This window comes from Ctenocephalides felis, unplaced genomic scaffold (genome assembly GCF_003426905.1).
Source record: "Ctenocephalides felis isolate EL2017-DRISC unplaced genomic scaffold, ASM342690v1 CF-g0.4_SCAFFOLD_01604, whole genome shotgun sequence".
In the NCBI taxonomy this organism is placed as follows: Eukaryota; Metazoa; Arthropoda; class Insecta; order Siphonaptera; family Pulicidae; genus Ctenocephalides; species Ctenocephalides felis.
Genome location: NW_020537758.1, coordinates 24,034,997 through 24,057,038, shown reverse-complemented (window position 1 = coordinate 24,057,038; position 22,042 = coordinate 24,034,997). Strand labels below are relative to the sequence as shown.

Sequence of the window (22,042 nt, the reverse complement as noted above, 5' to 3'; positions counted from 1 at the left end):
CGTTAAGAAGTTCGCACAATAGCTCATAGTCCCCGTTAAGTTCTGATTGATGTAAAAAATAAAAATAAAAGCTTGTGTTGTAAGTTCAAATTCCAGATTCACTCAAATTTCAATCAAAAGTTTTATAAAGATCGATTAGAGTTGATCAGTATTACAGGAATCGTACTAAAATCGGTGAAAGACAATCGTTTAGAATGCTATTTATAATTTATATTTCACAGTAAATCGCTTCAAACTATTTTCTGCTAGAGCACACATTGAATCTATATAAACTATATTTAAGCCATTCAACAATTCGAATTGTCGAAAAATAGCCATTAATCAAATTTGAATCAAAACTATCGAATCGTTCCCATGTAGTACAAACAGCAAATTATTTCAGACATATCAAAAACGCATTTAGAGAGCCACTCTTACACTTAAATAATTCGGAGCACATTAAAATAAAATGGTTTTAAAATGTTGAAGGCGTAATGCCATCATTAATAACAATATTTTCACACACTTGCCCTCGGGACCATTGCGAAAGGGATGGAAACATATGCTTTGGGAATGATTGTAATCGGGGCTCTGGTAGGATAGAGATATATTCACATTAGGAAATGATTTTTATTAAAACTAAATTTAAATTTAATATTCATATTTGTTATTAAATGTATTACATGAGATTTCATTCATAAATTCGAGTTTATTTATGTATTTATTTGCACGCATTTCTGCACTTGCTTTTAGCACTCGAGTGCGCTTTGCAATCTTTATAAGCAAGACTTAACCTTAACCACATAATTTACAAGAAGCTTAAGACCTATGGTTTTCAGAATAATAGACATTTGTGTTTCTATTTTACTATCTCTATCTCTAAATTATTTTTTCTTAGTATACCCGGCTGTGTGTCTATTTCCCGGTCTTGCTCCTGACCCTCGTTCTGGTACTCGATGTGCGCGAGTGAGGATTCTGCAGGGTGGGTCGGTCGGTTATTTATGAGTGTGCACTCGAGAAGTGGAACAAAAAATACAAATAGACGACTACTGACTATACTGACGGGCACAATATGCTATTTATATCGCGTTATAATAATGGTGTTTATTTCATAACGCGTACTGGTAGTGTTTGTTTGGTACAGGGCACGGATTTGGAAAATTTGGTTTTTATTTATTATATTATATAATTTTCTTATGTAAACTTTCTTATTCTAAACTATATATATAAAAAAACTATATAAACTATATATGGCGATCTTCTGGTCTAGAGACATGAATTTTAAGCGCTTTTTGAAAGGCCATAAAAATGGACACACAATATTTTTAATATTTTTTTTACAAGTTAATGTTTTGAGAATGCAGAAAAATGAAAAAAATAAAAAAAGTCAAAAAGTTTTAATTCAACAAGGTGTGAAAGTGGGAGGTCTCAAAAATTACACCTGACCGTATCCATGATCCAATCCTTTAATGTCGCTTTTGTATGACCACAAGTTCAAAAAATGTCTTTTCATCAAAATAACGACTTTGTGAATAAAATGTTTTTACAGCTTTCTTTGATATTCTCGAATTCTTCAAAAACAGTAATAATCTGAATTTCGAACAAACGTAGTGTATACTTCAAAGAAAGAAGAATTGTAGTTCATACTTCAAAGTTTTTAAGAAGACTGTAAAAATTTCAAGTAAATCAATCTAGTAGAAATTGAGAAATCGTTGACATTGTATCGAAGACCGTAACAATTTCAAATAAATCGATCTAGTAGAAGTTAGGATATCATATCAATGACTCTATAAAATTTTCAAGTAAATTGATTAAATAGATGTTGAGAAATCATGGATAGCGTATCGAAAGAGACAGGAGGATGGAAACATAGAAGGATTACCGTGATCAAATAACTATATCTTCAAAAATAATTCTAATTTTGACAAATCCTCTTGTACAAATATACTTAGATAGTAAAACTTTGAACATGTCAAGAAACAACAAAATCTAGACCAGAATACCCCCTTAATATAATTTACAATTTGCTAATATTTTGGTGGATCGTATAGTTACATATTATGATAATGATTACAATTATTTTCAATTGTTATAATTTATGTATTGATGTAATCAATTTGCCATGCAAAAATATATAATTTATATAGGCCAGGATATAAATATCTCAATTCAACAACTTTATCTAACTGCAAAAATTGATTCTTTCATATTTTATGGGTTCCTCTTGCTTTTAGCAAACATGTTGGATTCGAGCACAATCTCAGTAAAAAACTAGTTGGATGTATGGCATCGTGCCTTAAGGCAAATTGCTGGAACTTCCCGTACCGTAACAAAATGTTCGAGGAATACTGAGTGTTTTCAAATAGATTATTATTAATATTGTAACATTGTCTAATATTTATAAGAATTATATCAACTGAATTGAAAAGTTGAAATTATTTGTTCAAAGTATATTAGAACTTTAGTCAGAATTAAAAATAAAATCTGAAATATTTTCGATATACAAAAGAAATTTTTTTTTTGAAAAAAAAAGTTGAAACAAAAATTTTTTTTTCCAAAATCAATTATTTTGTTAAGACAAGCAGAAAGTTCTTTGAATCATTTAAATCGGACGCTTAGTTCTCTCAAAATCTGCCATTTTTTACACATTTAGCTCCGTATCTTCGAAATGGCTGGGCCTGCTTTTGCCAAAAACTAATGAACACTTCTCCCAGTCATTACTAACTGAATGTTTTTTAGATCATTCAAATCGGATATTCCGTTCTCTCAAAAACTCGATTTCTATTTTCTGCACTCTTTGCTCCGTATCTCCGAAACGGATGCACCTGCCTTTACCAAAAACTAATCAGCTCTTCTTCCTATCAATAGGAATCCAATGTTTTTTGAACCATTCAAATCGGTTGATCCGTGCGCCCGAAAACGTGACTGAAAATTTGTATCCATACATACATACACACACACACATACACACGCACACATACACACGCACACACATCCATTTTTTCTGAGGTATGCCAAAATGTTCAGAAACCTTTAAAACGTCGAGAAATGTAAAAATTGTCAATTTCGATTTTCGACCCATTACAATAACTTACCCTACGGATAATTGGTTGTAATTTTTCGTAATATGCAAAAAAATAAGCATTTTCTTAGTCAATGAAGAAAGAGCAGATGAAATTTTACATTTTATATTTTAGTTAAGTGTATTGTATTGTGCTAAATCAGGAACATTATATCGAATTCTTTTCTCTCCCACACTTTGAGACTCGGTTTTGTATCATAGGACACAAGTGATGTACCGGTTGATTGTGATGAACGCGGGTACATCGATCATCGCGTCGCGCGCCGCTCGCCTGTTTTGTAGCGATCTGATTTTCACACGCCGAAACGCCCCATGCCGCCCGTCGGCGCAAAAAGGCTAATGAGCGCGAACGCCTTGGATTGATGTGCGTTCGAGGGCGTGAATGGGAAACCCTACGATTTTCTAATACGTTTAATACTATGCTCACTGAAAAAAGAACTACTTGAGATTTGCAACAAAACGATAACTGTTGATGCTTTAAACTGATTTAAATACGTTTTTTTTTTAAATTCAATGTGTTGTTCATATCACTAGTTATTTGTTAAGTGAATGATTTCTTTTTTGAAAATATTTGTGATATGGGAGATCAAATTTTTTTTTACTTTTATATAATGCATATTTCACATTTTCACACTTTTCCAAATCGGATCGATTTCGACAAAAATGCATTGATGACATTTTCAACTATTTCTTAATCATATCCAGAAATATTGTTTCCATTCATCTATAAAATGCAAACGATTCAGAATATATAGTCGATTTTTAGTCTCATTTCAGATAGTTCCCCATTTAATTAAAATTATAATAGATTTTTTCTTATTTAAAAAAATGTAGTTAATAACTTAAGTGAGAAGATATAATTAGTTAAAAATCAATTGTAAGCCAATTTATTTCTACTATGTCCCATAAAAATGATGATAAATAGTATTGTTTCGATATGAACTTATTCACGATGAGTAAAAAATGTAAAATACATAATGAAGCTTTTAAATTCAAAGATAAAAATGAATACTATAAAAATAAGTAAAATTGATTTTTCATTACCTGCACATTGGCATAATTTAATTATTTTTACGCAAGTGTTTATTTTAAACATTTGTTTATGCCACTATAGTATAAGAACAGTAATAAGTATACCTGAGTTGAATCCAATTGATTGCAACAGGACAATTCGCTAGCACAAATACTTAAAAATATCGAAATTTGAATTACATCAAAACATGGCGCATACATCTATTATATTATTATATATGTAAGTTTTCTGAAATACGTTTTCAATCGAAAGCAAAGGCGTATCATAATTGTAGTTACATTTTATTTTATCGTCGCGCGTTTGCGTGTATTGTTTTAAAACAAGGTGCTCTGAGATAAGAGCACGTGCTCAACAGCAAGTACCAGCATAGTAACAAAAACCAGTATGCAAATAAAAAATAGATATATACTTACCTATATTACATACATATACCATATTGATTTTTAGCAGAAGCGGCTAATTATATTTCACCTGCTCGCTTTTCAACCAACTAGTTCATCAATTAAATAACAATCAAGATGAGTCAAATTCAAAACGATGTTGAAATTGGAACCGTTAAATTTATATTAAACACCTGACACCCCTATAAATTTATGCGACTAGTTAATGATAAAAAATATATTTTTGCAACATAAATAATAATTATAAATACATCATGATTATTTTTTATTTGAAAATTTACAATTTGATTGAGAACGTTAACGATCGTCATTTTGTATAATATCTTTTTAGATAATTTCATTTTAAACAAATTTTTCCTACCTTATTTACATTAATGAACGATTTCAAAACTAAACCTGGCAATACAAATGAAAATATAATTTGAATTATATTCTCACCACGCTCAGATTTATTTTGTTTTTAGCCTAAATTGAGTTTCTGTAAGAAATATGATATAAATATTTCTCATTTTTTATAAATATTTTATGTTGGACATAGTTAAAATATTTTGTCGTCAATATAATCGGCTAATATGTGTTAATAATAATCGGTACAGCCGGTTAATGTGTTACCTGCAAATAATAAAATAAAAATAGTAAATTAAAAAAATACTTATCAATTCTTTTTTTAAACAATTATGACAGTTGTAATATTATCTGTTCATTTTGAAAGTTGTTCAATGGTTCTGCAGGGTTCAAAATTATAGTTTGTACATCTCTAATGTGGAACATAGGTTAAACCACGTTTAGCACGCACCAAACTTTATGACCTTCCTGAACAAACATACAAAACAAGTTTATTTGGCATTCAGTCAAGAATCCTGCTTAGCTTTGCGTGAAAGATATATTACATTCATTTTTTTTCAATTTGAAAAATATTTACATTACAGTTTTTTTGGCATAATTGACTGTAATTTTTTTACTTAGAACATTGAAATACTTTTAAAAAGTTTGCAGCTGAAGACAGTAAAAAACTCACCCTATGGATTTTTTTATTCAGGGTTACTGTTTTATAGTATTAAATAGGGTCGTTTATATGTACAAGCCGCAAAATGTAAAAAATAGAGGCGTGTTTGAAAAAAATCAAGCGCATTATAATGATATTAAAAGGGTTTTATATTAAAATAAGGGACGCAAATTTTAAATATATAAATTTATCAATACTTGAAAATTTAATCCGTTTTGATGCTTATTGATATTTAAATGACCATTGGCCTTTTAACAATATGTGCACATAAGTACTGATTATTTGGGTAGAATTCTTTTATTTATTGTTCGAGTGTTTGATTGATTGATAGATGGGTGGCATAATGGGAGTCGAGGGGCTGCTGTATATTCAGTCTTGTTGTTGATTACTAGACAATACATGTTTTCGTTCGGTTTGGGTCATGAATCCGCGAGGCGGGCGGGTCGCTTGTCGGCCCCGTTAAACGTGCGGTCTTGTTAGTGTCATTGTACGGTTATCCTGCTCGCATAAATAAAGTGACAAGCTAAAAGGGGTTATTTTATGCGATTCATGTTCAAAAGGTACAACTGCGGTGAATAGTGATACATTACGCGAAATGCAACTCTTCTTGATCAAAATAGAAAATATTTGTAGAGGTTCCAAGTTGATTTTTGCGCGTTTAGCAATTGAGGGGTAAAAACTGTTTGTAATCTTCCATTTAACACAAAATCTGACTATGAGGCCATTGACACATATCACTTTTTCCATCCAAAAATTTGGTTCAATGAAACTACCTATGTAGTATAACACTATTTGATGAGTCGAATACTAAATAGCGCTTTGGTAGATTTATTAGCACCACATTTATAGCAAATGTGTATTTTAACATTTTTTGTAACTTTCATAACCCGTCCAAAATAAAATAGTTATATAAAATTAATTATATTCTTTATCATATTTCGTACAGAAACTAGATACCCTGCTCACGGATGAAAAAAAACTTACACTATACACACGGTGAATAGTGATACATTACGCGAAATGCAACTCTTCTTGATCAAAATAGAAAACATTTGTCGAGGTTTCAAGTTGATTTTTGCGCGTTTAGAAATTAAGGGGTAAAAACTGTTTGTAATGTTCCATTTAGCACAAAATCTGACTATAAGGCCATTGACACATAACACTTTTTCCATAAAAAAATTTGATCAGACAACAATCTTTTAGTTGTTTAAGGGGGTATTTCTAGTGTAGAAATTAAAAAAAAAACGATTTTTTTTTATTTCATATTTTCAAAGTTTATCTAAGAATATGGGTACGAGAAGGTTTTTGAAAATTTGGATTATTTTCGGAGATAAAGGCATTTTACTGATTCGGTCTCCATACTGATTTGTCTTCACGTAAAATTTTAAAAACGTTTTTCTCAGAACAGACTTTTTCAGTACTGTCGACACGATTTTTCGAGTTTTAATCGACCGATTCACTTGGAATGTTTAGAGAGTCTTGTTTATAGACCTATCTATAGCCCGAACTAGGATTATCCTCAAATTCCAATTTTTACTATTTTTAAAAAATTCGCGAATCTCAAAAAAAAGTAAAAAAAACACTTTATTTTTCAAACAGTCGCCAATTTGTAAAAAAAATATTTTTTACTCGTCGCTAGTTCAGGCGATTGCGACATCATTGTAGATTAATAATTTTTTTATTTTTTGCATTTCCGATGGCTAGGAGGGCTGAAATCATGTCAAGACTGAGGTGTAAATTTTTTGAGACCACCCACTTCATCAGCTGCCAGTTTTTACAATTTTCAACTTTTTTATTTTTTTATTTTTGTTTTGTATTTTATTAATATTAGTAAACACAAGTAGTAAGAAAATGGATAGTAAAAAAATTTATTGCTTTCTTTTACGACACATTAAAAATGACCTAAAGTTCATTGCTCTACACTAGAATACTCCCTTAAACTATGCTATTAAAACTTATAATTGCAAAATTGATATCTAATCCCGCATAGTATCTAAGAAATATAACATAATTTTAAAATTTATCTCAAAAAGATGTATGTATTAATAACATATATAAATTAAAAACCCGGGACACAAGGTTTCAACATCAATCAGAACTGTTTTAACCCTTTTGAACCTAACCTGAACTCAGTGTTTCATGAAAGACAACCCATCGGTTTACCCATGTGCCCATTTATTTGAATGTTGCAGTTATGCTCACGAAGAGCGACTTTCGCTTGAAATTATATTGAGATCTATAACCTTTGGCAGGAGCGGGAGTCGAACTAGTAAACCCAGGACTAGTTGGCGCTTGACCAACGTCCATATCGATTTTGCCACCGTTGGGCCGATTTAACTAAATAGCGTTATATAAGATAATTGTGAAAAATTCTCCAATGTTATTGTTTCGGCGTTGAATATGAATTTATTTAGCTAGGTATATAAGTGTATTGTGTCGTTTGTACCACGCTTTGCGCTTGTGCTAATAATCACTCGATTCGCTAACAAATAATCTCGTGTCGCGTGTTCCTGACTGTCATTTGCATTAGTGCTATCTTGAGCTTGAGCAACCGTGTCAACCAATGACTGAACATCTAAGCGCCGTTTAGCCTCTGGTACCACCTACAAACGGAAGCCGTTCTTGTAGAACGCGCAAGGCGCACGCTCCGACTTTTCGTAGTAATCATCGATCCGCGCTGCTACAGTAGATAGGAAGGCATGCTTTCCACGAGAACTTTCATTGCGAATTAATACCTTCTAAGCGTTTAAATACATCTTTTGCAGCTGTTAATTGTTGTTGTAAAGTGAATATTTGGATATTAAAATAGATATAAATGAAATGAAATAAGTGCCTTGAGGCAAATTGCTGGAACTTCCGTACCGTAATTTAAATTTTTTCAAATCAAGTCTTTTAGAGACGAAATATCGAAGCGAGCAGACGAAGCATTGCAGTCTAACTTTTAAGCGGCGAAATGGCTACACGTGCTTTCCCAAAAATTCAATCAATTCTCTATGTCGTCAATACAAGAAGAATCATTCAAATTCACGCTCCGTTTTCTCATAACCTAAATTACCGTTTCTAGTATTTTAGTTCACTATGATTATTTACTGCAGTTAATTTTATTTTAAACAAACTGTTACAATAGGTATTTAATAGGGAATGCAATGCCGATGAAAAATTTCAATACTGGTATTTCGGTAATTTTTCATTTTAAAACTGGAATACCGGTAAATTACCGGTATTTTTATTATCTTAAACAAACGTAAACAAATTGAAAGTTATTAGTACAAGTATAAAAAAATGTATATACAACTACAACTATATTCAACTAAACAATAAAATAAAGCAATAAATTTATTTTTTTAAATAATAATATGACAAAATTATATCCAATTTAATTAATTCATTATCACTATCGAGTATATTGAGTACTTTTCACAAAAAATAAACTTATGAGTAAGAAAGACTATAAACTTACAAAAGATCATATTACATTATTAAAATTACCTCTATTGTCTGTATCCGATGTGTTAAATTAGCATAATCTCCAAAAATATTTTTTCTACATTAATTTAAGATCGGATACTTTATCGAGATAAATAAGTTACTATAATTGTTGAGTTTTGTTATTTAAAACAATGTGATGGTTCTGTAGTGTTTCAAACTTTGAAACGTTTTCGAAAAATAATATTTTATAATTGTAATAACAAGCAAAAATATTTAGTAATTATCATTACTATTATGTATAAAGTTAGAAAAAAATAAAGATTGCGCAGAGGTAATCTGTATGATATAAAATATTTTGGCGCAAATATTACCTAAAAATTGTTACATTTTTACATAAGATGAAACAAACATCATTATGTATCAGTCCAATTCTATTTATTGTAACACGATGTGTAGCCCTTAGTAAAGCAATAAATATTTAGATTAATGACGAGCTGAGATAATATTTGACATTTGTTTATCCTATAGAATCACTTGAAGATATAGCTGTTTATGCGATTATGGAATTTAAAGATAAATTTGTTCCGAGAAATTTAAACTTTAATGTATTATGTATCAAATAGCGCTTATGTAAAAATACCGAAAATACCGGTATTTTTGGAGTAAATACCGGTAAAAATACCGCCGAAAAATCGGGCGTTTTACCGGTAATTCGGTATACCGGTATACCGGTATTGCATTCCCTAGTATTTAATATGGGCGACAAAATTGTTCAAATCTAAATCAGGCGCAACTTAAATAAAATTAAACAATAATTTTCACTACAATCGAATTGCTATTAAAAACACAAAATTGTTTTCATTGATCTACAATGTTTTAATTAATTATAAATCTTGATTCAGATGAGTTGGTTTAATAGACATTATCACATTTTATCCTAATTTTTTCCCTAAAATTCTATAAATTCACACGCTGCTTTCACTAAAAACGCTGAATGTCTGCATTCCAACCATAATTTTGCGCAAAACTTGGAATTGCCATTACGTTATCGATCAAATCGTATGACGTCCGCGAATCATTTCGAAAAAATAAATTTCACGGCGCTCACTCGAAGAGATTGACGTGCACGCGTCTCATTGTGCATTTAAATTTCCTACTATCAAGTGGTCGCCAAAGCGTGAGTCGTGGCCATACAATGACTGAGCCACGTGTCACAGTAAGATAGTGATCCATCATTTTGATCCATATGCAATCGGTAATGACCATTCACTCGTTAGGAGACTATTGTAAGGATCGTTTTGATTCAGGCGCTTCTTTGTCTGGCGTGTGTTTATGCAAAAATCATTCTTCTGACCGATACCGAGGAATAATTGACATGCTGGGAGAGAATGGCACGGTATGGAATTCGAATCTTTTAAATTATTTGAGACCGATAAATAGAATGGATTTAGAGACAAGTAAAATAGATAACAAATTTTATAATCGTACTTCTTTATTATATATTATATTGTATGTATAATCCAATTAATAATGTTGTTAGTTGTTACAATATAAAAGAATAATAATGATAAATATAGTGATCAAATTGTGATTGCATATTGATCTCTTGATGAATTATTTTCTCTTTTATTATTACACTTTACATTTTCATATCCATATTTCACAGTATTTATCACTTTTTCACATTTTCTAGTTCTACAATTTTACTCTTTATCAATGCACAAATTCTGCAACATATATCCTGGCTAATCAAATCGATTTATACATTCACGATCATTTAATTCTCATGAATTATGAGCGCAATTCTTCTTGATCAGTCCGATATCGATGTTAATCGATTTTGATTGTGATGTTCGTGATTTATTAAGATTTAAACTATTGCGTTAGTGAAATATAATATCATGAATTAGCGTTTTGCACAAACGATTATTGCACAAGTGAAGTAATCATTGATGATATAATTACTGTTTATTGCCTAATACAAATCGATAGTTTTGGAATATTACATTTCACTTTGGAGTATAATATCTTTCTTCACATGGCACTTTTAGTGATGCAGTTATTGTTAATGAAAAATAGTTTTGCAGATCTAATTTAATTTGTTTAAAAATATGTAATATAATTTGTATTGCATATACATACATACATACTTACTTAAATACATATGTATATATATATATATATATATATATATATTCAATAGATAAGTCCTGGATTTTTACATACATTGTACGATCAATATATATATATATATATATAGTATCTAGTAATCGAGCAAAACATCAATAAAAAACATAAATTTCTTTCAAAAATTTATTTTAAATCCATACGTCGTTTCGGCTATAATACTAATACTATACAATATATATATATATATATATATATATATATATATATATATATATATATATATATATATATATATATATTGGCTCGAGCATTTTTTGCAATGAAATATCACTAATTCATTGATGTTCTATTTTTAAATTCAATCTTGCATCTGCCTGCACATGCAAAAAGTAAATACTCAATACCATTAATGAATGAAAAACATATCAAATAAATTAACCACATCTTTAAACCAGTTTCTTGTTGCGTGAAATCCGCCGATTTTTTCTTGATCGTGTCAAACCACTATGTCGAGATATATGATAAAACCGAAAGAGTGCCTTTATACGAGATTATTGATTTAGTTAATTTTATGTAACTGAAAATCTTGAATTTATGCTTTGTGAAATATTATTTCCAGATACATATTTTAACGATGTAAATAAGTGCGCATTACCTAAATCACAGATTATTAACTCGTTCTCTGTCAGAATTAATATGTATTTACTATTTATGAAGTTCCGTATTGCATCTCAATTTGTTCGGTGATATAAATATTTGTACATTGTACGATTTCAATATTATTAATGATACCAGTCGGATTACCACGAAGCCTGGGAAAAATATCAATTTGAATTAATAAACAACTGAATAAATATGTGTGATCGATTTCTTAGAAGTGTTTACGTATGTTTAATATGTGGAGAGTTTTCATATAATAAAATATTTTAGTTTATAATTTCTTCTTTATAATGGCAACAACAATACCAGAATGATGTAAAGCACACATGTCGAAGTATAATTCAATATTAATATTATTAAGTTGGGTTGCCGATTAGCCTATTGCTGCTGATGTATAAATAAACACGTTTCCCTCAGTATCTAAATTGAATAGTTTAATCCGTTGTTCAATTTTGCGTATTCGGTTCGCTCGTTCCACACATGCACCACTTTTCCCATAAATAATATAACATTTGACTAAATCTCATCCTTAAATCTCACTCTATAAATAATATTTCTACAGAAAAGCATCTGTTCTCTAACACTTTAAGCGTAAACAAAATTAACTCCGCATTCATGCAACAATGGAATCCCTGGCACAAATTGACTTCTCTTGCATCACAATGCGCCGCATCGACAACCCTTGAGGAACCCTTTCACATAGCACGCGCCCAGGAGGCAGATGCATTTATTCTATATTTGTGAATAAACTTAATTCTGTTTCCAAAATTCGTCCTTTCACTTATTCAGATCTAGCTGTATGATGAATACTTATTCAACACTAGACACATAAAAATTAACGCGCCTTGGATGCAGTTAGATTAAATTTAATAATATTTGTGGTGACCTATTTAATTATAATCAAAAACAAAATTATAGTTTTGTACATTGCTATAATTCTTTATCCATCAGGATTTCAGTTGAAATATTTTTGCTGAAAATATAAACTTGCAAGTCGAACTCCACTTAAACTGAAAATATGAGGGCGGACATTGTATTAGTTTTTTTTTAAATTATATAACTGATGATTCCAATCACTCTTTATCAATTACTCCTATGTGGTACTTGAATTAAGCTTACCTTCAAGCTTTATGAAAAAAAAACTATTTGACCCAAAAATACATTTAACTCAAATCGATGAGATTCAAGTACCTATTATTGTTTTTCCACAAATCTCGAAAAGGTAGTTATTCTCATTTTGATTTATTTTTGCGAGTGCTTTAATTTACATAATGTGCTTAAAAAAATATTAAACTTGTTTGCGACGTCCAAACCAGTCGAGACAATTTCTACTAATGAGTTAAAATTTAATTACCATAAAAGATTGATATAAATTAATATACTTGCGTGACAACACGAATTGCACTAGATGCTTAACGATAAAATTTCACTCAATTATATATATATATATATATATATATATATATATATATATATATATATACTATATATATATATATATATATATATATATGTACTTTTATTATTTTAGTGCAATTACACTTGGGCATAGTAATATCTTCTTAAGTGGTTAAATTACATTGAGAGTAATTTTTGTTTTAAGTAACGTTAATTGCTACTTGTTTTGTCCTCTGATCATATGAAATCATTTGGTGGTGTTAATTTATAAATATATTGAATTTATTTGTGATATTAAAGGTTACAAATTCTATAATTTATTTATTTTGATAAATGATCAATAAATACTTTTTGAGTCAGTATAAAAATAATTCAGATTTACTCTAAAATCTATTTTTTATTGTTTCTATTTTCTAGAACATCATAATTCAGTGAAAATTTATAATAATCAAGAAAAGAATTTTTCTGGATTTTTTTTTATGCAATACTACAATTAATAATTTAAAATTGAGTATAAAAGCTAATTAAATTATTCATATTAAATATTCAGGCAATATTATAAAGTTCAGTAATATCTCTCTAAAGTTTTATCACAAAACTATTTACCATCATTAGTCGATTGTTAATAATATATTGATTTATCATGTTCTAACATTACCGTTTGCATTTTCAATCTAATAAAGACATCCAAAGGTGTTTGTGCAAATAATCCCAAACACATAAATCTAATCCTCCGTCGGTTTAGATTTCAAATTTCCAACACTCTTCTATTTCCACTCTTAATCCTTTTTCATGTCTATTAGTCGAATGCACTCGCACAATTGTTGAACTCGAGTGTTTATTAAATTGCGAAACGATATAAATCAAGCAAGAGGCGACGGATTTTCGCAAATGAAACATTTCACGGTTATGCTCAATGAATCGAATTAAGGATTTGTCGTGCGCATTTTTACCCTTTCCATTGTCCATGACCTGATGAAGTGCAAGGGTAAAGGATAGAGTGATGAATTTTAAAGGTTGGAACTGTAATTACATGTTTAATAATATTACAGCAAATGCAAGAATTAAAAAACTGCATATAATTTTTTTTTAATTTTTATTGGCCTCCACTTTACAGCATTTTTAGCCACCTACATTATTCATATTATTTTTCATCATATATATACTATCTCTTTTTATATCCTAATCTTTCATTCAATTTTCTTTCTTCAATTCCATTCAATTTTCATTTTTCTTCTTGTTTCTCAATATGTTCTTCTCATCTTTTAAACTAAATTTCTTTTCCTTCTTACTTCTGATACAATTTTTTCTTGTATTCTACAAATTAACAATTCTTAATCTACTTTAATATTCTAAATTTTTAATTCTGGTATTGCTGGAGATTCGAACCGAATTCCTCCAGCATGTGAGTCGAGAACGCTACTGAGTGAGCTATCCCCGCCACCCTGCATATAATTATAAATTATTGTACATCATTGTTTATGTTTACATTTACTTAGATGTATAAATAACAAATAATTTTTTAATTTTTGCAATTGTCTTTGTAAATTACTACATTTAGCCTATAAATTCATTTTTATATGGAGTACCCTACTCGACCAGAATTCGATCCGGGTCCCTTCATATCGAATCCTGCGATAGAGCCACTTGACCACGGCATTAATAAAATTTATGGAAGTAATTTTAAATTTTGCATAAAATAAGTTTATATTTTTTTACACTGTGTCGTTAGTGGCTCTTACTAGCTAATGAATATTTTAACTTCAACATTCAAGTTTTGTTTTCATATAAAAATGAACTCAAAAATGTTATGTGCCAATATAATGCCAATATGTATTTATATCTCCAGCCTGATGTCAAACAGTAGTGACATAGGTTTTCACTTGAAAAAATAGATAGCAATAGTTTTCCAAATGAAAATAGCCCTTACCCGGCATTGCTAAATCAATAGAAAAACTTGCCACTATTAAAGAAAATTTAATATTAATTATACATCATATAAGAATGGGATAAAAAACCGACGTACTTTGCAAGCAACTCACCACAACAGCTTATAGAACCCTTAATTTCTGATAGCTTTTAAACTAAAAAAAAGTTATATAAACGACGCATCTGGTAAACTGGTCCTGTGCTTTTTTTGATATAAGATAAAATTTCTGGAAAAGAACTAATTTTAGGCTGTTATTTTCTATAATAATTTATAAAAAACCGACGTATTTTGTAAGCAATTCATTGCAACACTTTATAGAAGAACCCTTAATTTCTGATAGCCTTTGATTAAAAAAACGTTATATAAGCGACACATCTGGTAAACTGGCCCAGCGTTTCTTTTGATTTAAGATAAAATTTCTGGGAAAGAACTAATTTTGGGCTGTTACACTTAAGGTTTTTATAATACTTTGTTTGTCGTAGTCAAATGAAAAGCGCTGCTAATATTGCTAAAATGTACACGAAGCTCATGTTCACCCAAATGCTCGACGATTTTACTGAATTTTGGAATAGTTTCGATTTAGTATATTTACTCTCTTAACTTTTGAACTTTTCATTTAAACTAAAGGAGGTTTTTTTACTTTTCGGCAACCTTTTTAAATTATCCAAGTTGTAGACACTAAGAATCAAATCAAATTGACTTTAGATAAATGTTGAGCAGCATCTATATTGGAACTTGATCGTGTTCCAACTTCAATTAATCATACTTTAAAATTTTCATTAATCCAATAATATAAAAAAGCATATTGAATACACATACTATAAAAAATTATTTCTTTCTTGATCGATTCTGAATATATTCTTCTTGAGACTCCAATTAATTAAATCGATTACGACTTGTTCTACCCGGCAGCCTCCAGCTTGCGCCGCCGGTACTGTTCCTTTGAGTGCGACGTGTTTGATGTGTAATTAGTGTGTGTACGAGTTACAGGGCGCACGCTAATTTGAAAGTCAGACAACCGATCTTCTTTATGTAGCATATATCACGTCGACGAGATCAAGAAGAATTACATCAAATTAATTGCGAATGAAATCCTCACAGTTTTATGTAGCATTTAAGCGTTTTAGTATACTTTTTATGAATTCGTTGAGTCAATAAGTAAATCGCTATAAATAACTAAATTTATTAGTAACAAACTATATAAATTTATTTTTTTTATTTTCAGATAATTATCAGCATTGTGTTTGGATCCAGAAAATTATTGCCTAGGACTGAAAAGTTCAAGTTTTAATGAGTTTCTAATACACGAAAAAGGTAAGTGACATTTTTTTATTTATATCTACTTATTATTTTTGAATTGACGAATGAAAAATTGTTGTATCCACATATAGGGTTATTTATACAATTCTGTAATAAATCTAGTATATTACCATCAATAAGGTAAAACCTTAATTATGTTCGTTTAAAATAAATTTAATAGATTCATACGTTTCGAGACCCAATTTATCTCGGTGGAAACTAAACACATAAGTTATTAAACACAAACGAATATATCAATAAAATTCCAAAATATATGATCAATAAAAATATTACTTCATTTTATTTTTTGTCCGAGTTTGTGTTTAATAACTTGTTTTGTTTGGACTGAGAAAGAGTGAAATTGGGAATCGAAACGTATCGATCTATTGAATTTATTCTAAGAAACATAATTTGGTTTTCTTTCTTTTTTAATATTTGGATTGATGGCTGTTAAGAAGTATTTATGTATTAAATTATTTAAATATGTTTATAAATATCATATACATACATAAAAATAAAATATACAAACACATACATACATATATGTATGTGTATATATATATGTGTGTGTGTGTTTGTATGTATATGTATACGTATGTGTTTGTATATATACATACTCAAAAAGTAATTAAAACGAGCTATAATCTCTTCTACACATAAATATATGATGAAACGAGAGCTAGGGAAGACTTTTGACTTTTGCGTAAAATTAAAATAATTTTCAAAACCAGGTTAATAAGTAGTTAAAGCTATTGAGGGCATTTATTAATTGCAAATTTCTTGTCAATCTGCAAAGAACTTAATTATCTATTTGAAACACTTAAGAAAAATTCAGCAAGTTATCAGCAAAGTTTATTCTCAAATAATATTAAATATTCTGTATCATTCGTAAATTCAATGAAGTCTGTTATAAAAGTTTGAAAAACATATATACACGAAGAAAAAACAAACTTAAGTACATATAAAACAATTTTCTAGTTTTTTTATGGCCTAGCTAACTTCAAGCATTTAGCCACCTACAATATTACTTCATATCCTATAAAATTTCCATTTTAGTATATTATTCCTTGAACTTCGAGCAATAGTTTTTCTATTTTTATTTTAACATTTGCACTTTTTGGCCATTCGGTTATTTAAATTGATTACAACTCTAAAATTGCTTTTTTACTTTGAATGCAAATTTTTTAAACGAATAATAAATTTTCTAAATAAATAAATTTTCTAAATGCATAATAATTTTTTCTTGTATTTTAACATTATGCTTGTGTGATTACAAATTGATTATTGATTATCAAGTCAATAACAATTTTCAAATTTAATTTTGCTCGTCCAGGGCGCTTTACCTTCCGCCGAGCCTCCCAACTTGGCGGCTGCACATATACTCCAGCTCGCGTATTCGTCGTCATGTGGGCTCTTCGCGCTCTGCTGAACATCGCATTATTCTAATTGTTTATTTAATTGCATGTTAATCGGATGATGTGCTATTGTTTTTCATGATAATGTTAATTGCTTCGCCCGTCACCCCGTTTTTTGGGACTGACGACAAAAGCTCATTGTGCATACGCCTGTTGTCGCTTTATATTTTTCATGGTAATTAGCGGTAAAGCATTATATGCGATAGCGATTATGATATGTGTGAAAAATGCTGTAAAAATTCTGTAATCAGCGGGTCAACTAATTAATTTAAAGTTGCTACCCTAAATTTAATCACTACGGTTTATAAAAATAATGCTACTTACTGTGTATATATTTCTTACGATAGAAATCTACAATACAATATGGATTTGTTGGCAATAAGTTAGTATATATTGTTAAAAATCTCATCTATCTAAATCGCCCTTAACTTAACTTTGCTATATGGCATATAGCCACTTACAATTACAACAAATTAGCCAAAATAAATACGAGTAACTAAACAGTGAAAATTAGTATGTAATAGATATATTTTGTTACTTGTAGGTTCAAACAAATACATTATTAGACGAAATACATTATTAGTTGGCCAATTTTGCCTTAAAATACCCCAATGTTATGACAAGGCTATGTTACGTGCCAGTTTTCATACAAAATGCTACTAAATACTGATTAAATGCCATCTATTAACTGTGTGATCAGACATTTTATATATAAAATGCAACTTCACTCATATGTTATCAAGCCATATTTCAAAGATGCAGTTATGATAATATCGTTTTTTGACATTTGTGCGTTTTCTAGGTTAGGCTTTGTGTAAAACGCCTGACTGCACAGTAACCATATTAATTTTGACAGTTTCTAGTACTATTTTATATAAAAACTGCTACATAAAATAGCCTTGCCATAACATTGATCTATTTTACGACAGAATCGGCTCCTAAATTTTTTTGGATGTGCTTGCATATATATTAAAAAAATTATTAATATGACTATCTCCACGCGTTAATTTTCTACTTAATTGATATTATTTATACTTGCAGGTACACTTGATCTTGTACTTGTCGAACAAGATCAAAATACAAAATTAAATCTTTGTAGATGTGTTTGCATATATATTTAAATAGATATTAATAGAATCATTAAATATCTAAACGGATTTATAAAGGTTCTGAATGTTCAGAAATTCAGCTGTTTAATAGATTTTAAGTGATACAGCCAAATTGATTTAATTTTACAAATATTTTTTTGTTAAAATAGAAATTACAATCAATCAATTTATGAAGATTTATTTATCTTATAATTAATGCCTTTTTTACTATTAGGCTTCTGGCATTTTTATGACATATACCAATTTATTTTAATTTATTTAAGGGCTGAGTTCTATTTAATTGGACATAGCTCCACTTCCACCTCATTTCTCCTTCATTACAAGCGGCGACATGTAAACATGTGCTGTCAATTTTTATGGGGTGGCGGGTGACCATATCTGATGTTATAAACTAACTAATAATGATTCAAAGTGTTATTACGACCCTCGACACTTTACAACAAGGTCCATAAGGGAGATGACGTTTTGAATCATGTGCCAATTAGATGATCAAGTAAAACACGCGACCAAATATCACAGATGGCCAGATGACGGTGGCACGAATACTAATAAGTCGACACCTCAGTTTATTGACTATAATATGAATTGGGTGATAAATTAACTATTACTCATACTCAAGATTTTTGTAGTAAAGCGCTCTACTCTAAAGCTAAACCATCGATTCATAAACTTTTTTATCGAGAACCGACTGGGCTTTGCATTGGATCTCCTCGACATCGTTTTTTTATACATGTGTGATAACTGTCTGATGTCGGTTTAACTCTTACGTCTTATATTTTTTTTCTATAGTATCCAGAATTTTCTAACATTTCACATATTAATAATCTTTTCATATTAAAGTGTGTGTTAGAATGAAGTACTACATATTGCGGTTTATACATAGAAACAGTTGATTTAATTTCTTTTTTAACTTCTGTAGATTTTTTTAAAACTTATAAATATTGTATTAATATAATAGATAAGCCTAATTGAAAGTAGAAAAAAAAATTATAACTGAATCTTCTAACTTTTCAAATCGATTCAAATTGTTCCTCACTATGAATATGATATAATATAAATTTGTTAATCAAGATAGGATACCTACTATGAAAACTTTTCAGCCTCTGCTTATATTTATATCTATTACTTTCATACAATAGAAAAACGTTACTTTTAATTAACGAGTTTAAATTAACTTTTATTCGTAGGATGGAGAAATCCTTTATCGAAACGTGCACGTGCAACTGAACAGTAACTTTTAACCCTTTTTATACATGTGTGATAACTGTCTGATGTCGGTTTAACTCTTACGTCTTATATTTTTTTTCTATAGTATCCAGAATTTTCTAACATTTCACATATTAATAATCTTTTCATATTAAAGTGTGTGTTAGAATGAAGTACTACATATTGCGGTTTATACATAGAAACAGTTGATTTAATTTCTTTTTTAACTTCTGTAGATTTTTTTAAAACTTATAAATATTGTATTAATATAATAGATAAGCCTAATTGAAAGTAGAAAAAAAAATTATAACTGAATCTTCTAACTTTTCAAATCGATTCAAATTGTTCCTCACTATGAATATGATATAATATAAATTTGTTAATCAAGATAGGATACCTACTATGAAAACTTTTCAGCCTCTGCTTATATTTATATCTATTACTTTCATACAATAGAAAAACGTTACTTTTAATTAACGAGTTTAAATTAACTTTTATTCGTAGGATGGAGAAATCCTTTATCGAAACGTGCACGTGCAACTGAACAGTAACTTTTAACCCCTATGTACTTTTATGGTGGTATTATATTTTAAGGCGATTGTTTAAGTGCACTTGCATGTTCTGAAGGGGTTGATTGCTGTTGGATATAAATTATTAAATAATTGAACGATTCATTGTTGAGAGTGTTGTCTATATCATTTAATTTAACGAACTTTTATAATAGAATAGAATTGACATAATATATATATATATATATATATATATATATAATATATCTTTTTGTATTCTTACATTTAAAATTATATATAAATTACAAAATTTTCGCTTAGTGGACAATAAGAAATTTCAAAATGTTTTACATTTACACATATGAATTTTCATACATTTCAATTTTTTCTCATAAAACTTACGAATTAATATTCGTAACTTGTATATTTTTTTACTCTACCGGCAAATTCATATGCAACAAATATTTTTTGGTGGATTGAATTCATTTTATTTTCGAAAATTTTGAAATATTAATAGACGATTTTATTGCACTTTTTTTCATTTTATTCTATATGACAAATATTTTCTTAAACTTGAATATATGAGATTCGCTACGGTCAATATTTTTCCTTTATTATATGAATAAATGCACTTATCATTTTATTATGATAAATTGATCTTTCAAGCGGGTGTTACTAAAACATTATATCACATCATAAATTAATTCATTCTCGTATAATATTTCAATAATAGTAAATTATCGATGCGCGAGTGCTCCAATAACAAATATAATACTATTTGTCGTATAAACAGCCCGTATGAAATGTATAAAACTGATTTTCTAATATACTTAATCGAGCCATTCCTATGCTTGCATCATATCGGTATAATTTGGTTATTTGCTGATTCAAATGAAGCATGTAATTCCATTGTACACCTCTTAGCCTCATTTCATATTCATTTATGCAAATTAATTGTATATACCATGGCGATTTTGACTCAGTTTTGGTTAACATATGGTATGTTTGGTGAATTAGTCTATATAACCCACATATATGAATATTTGTCAAATGGTAAATGTTGTATTTAGATTATTTTGAATCATAATGTTTTTTAATACCCAGATAAGTAATACATTGATTTTAAATATGATTATTTATGTCTGCGATACTGCCTTATGTATATATATAATAATAATAATAATAATAATAATAATGAATAATAGTCTGCCCGCAGACAGGTTCATGGTGTGAGAGCCACCTCAAATCAATAAATTTCTTACCTTTACTCGTCTATCATTCTCATTACTACTACTTCCACCCCACCCTCTTTTACACATTCTTTATATATTTTCTTTCCCTAACTTTTGCTTAAATTGGGCTTTCAGTTCCTTGTATTTTCTCTTCTCGCGTAAGTCGTCAATCATCTGCATTCTTCTTTTTTTCATGCCTTTCAGTCCTTCTATTTTACCTTCGA

The 22,042-nt window shown here is 29.2% G+C and overlaps 1 protein-coding gene across 1 annotated transcript in view; it reads left to right on the top strand.

Moving 5' to 3' along the window:
- Positions 1-16,281: 16,281 nt before the first annotated feature.
- LOC113373243 (meiotic recombination protein SPO11-like) overlaps positions 16,282-22,042 on the top strand; it is a 71,409-nt gene continuing 65,648 nt past the window's right edge. The window contains exon 1 of the mRNA XM_026613544.1: positions 16,282-16,362. The gene's annotated coding sequence lies outside the window, so the exon portion shown is untranslated. The remainder of the gene's footprint in view (positions 16,363-22,042) is intronic.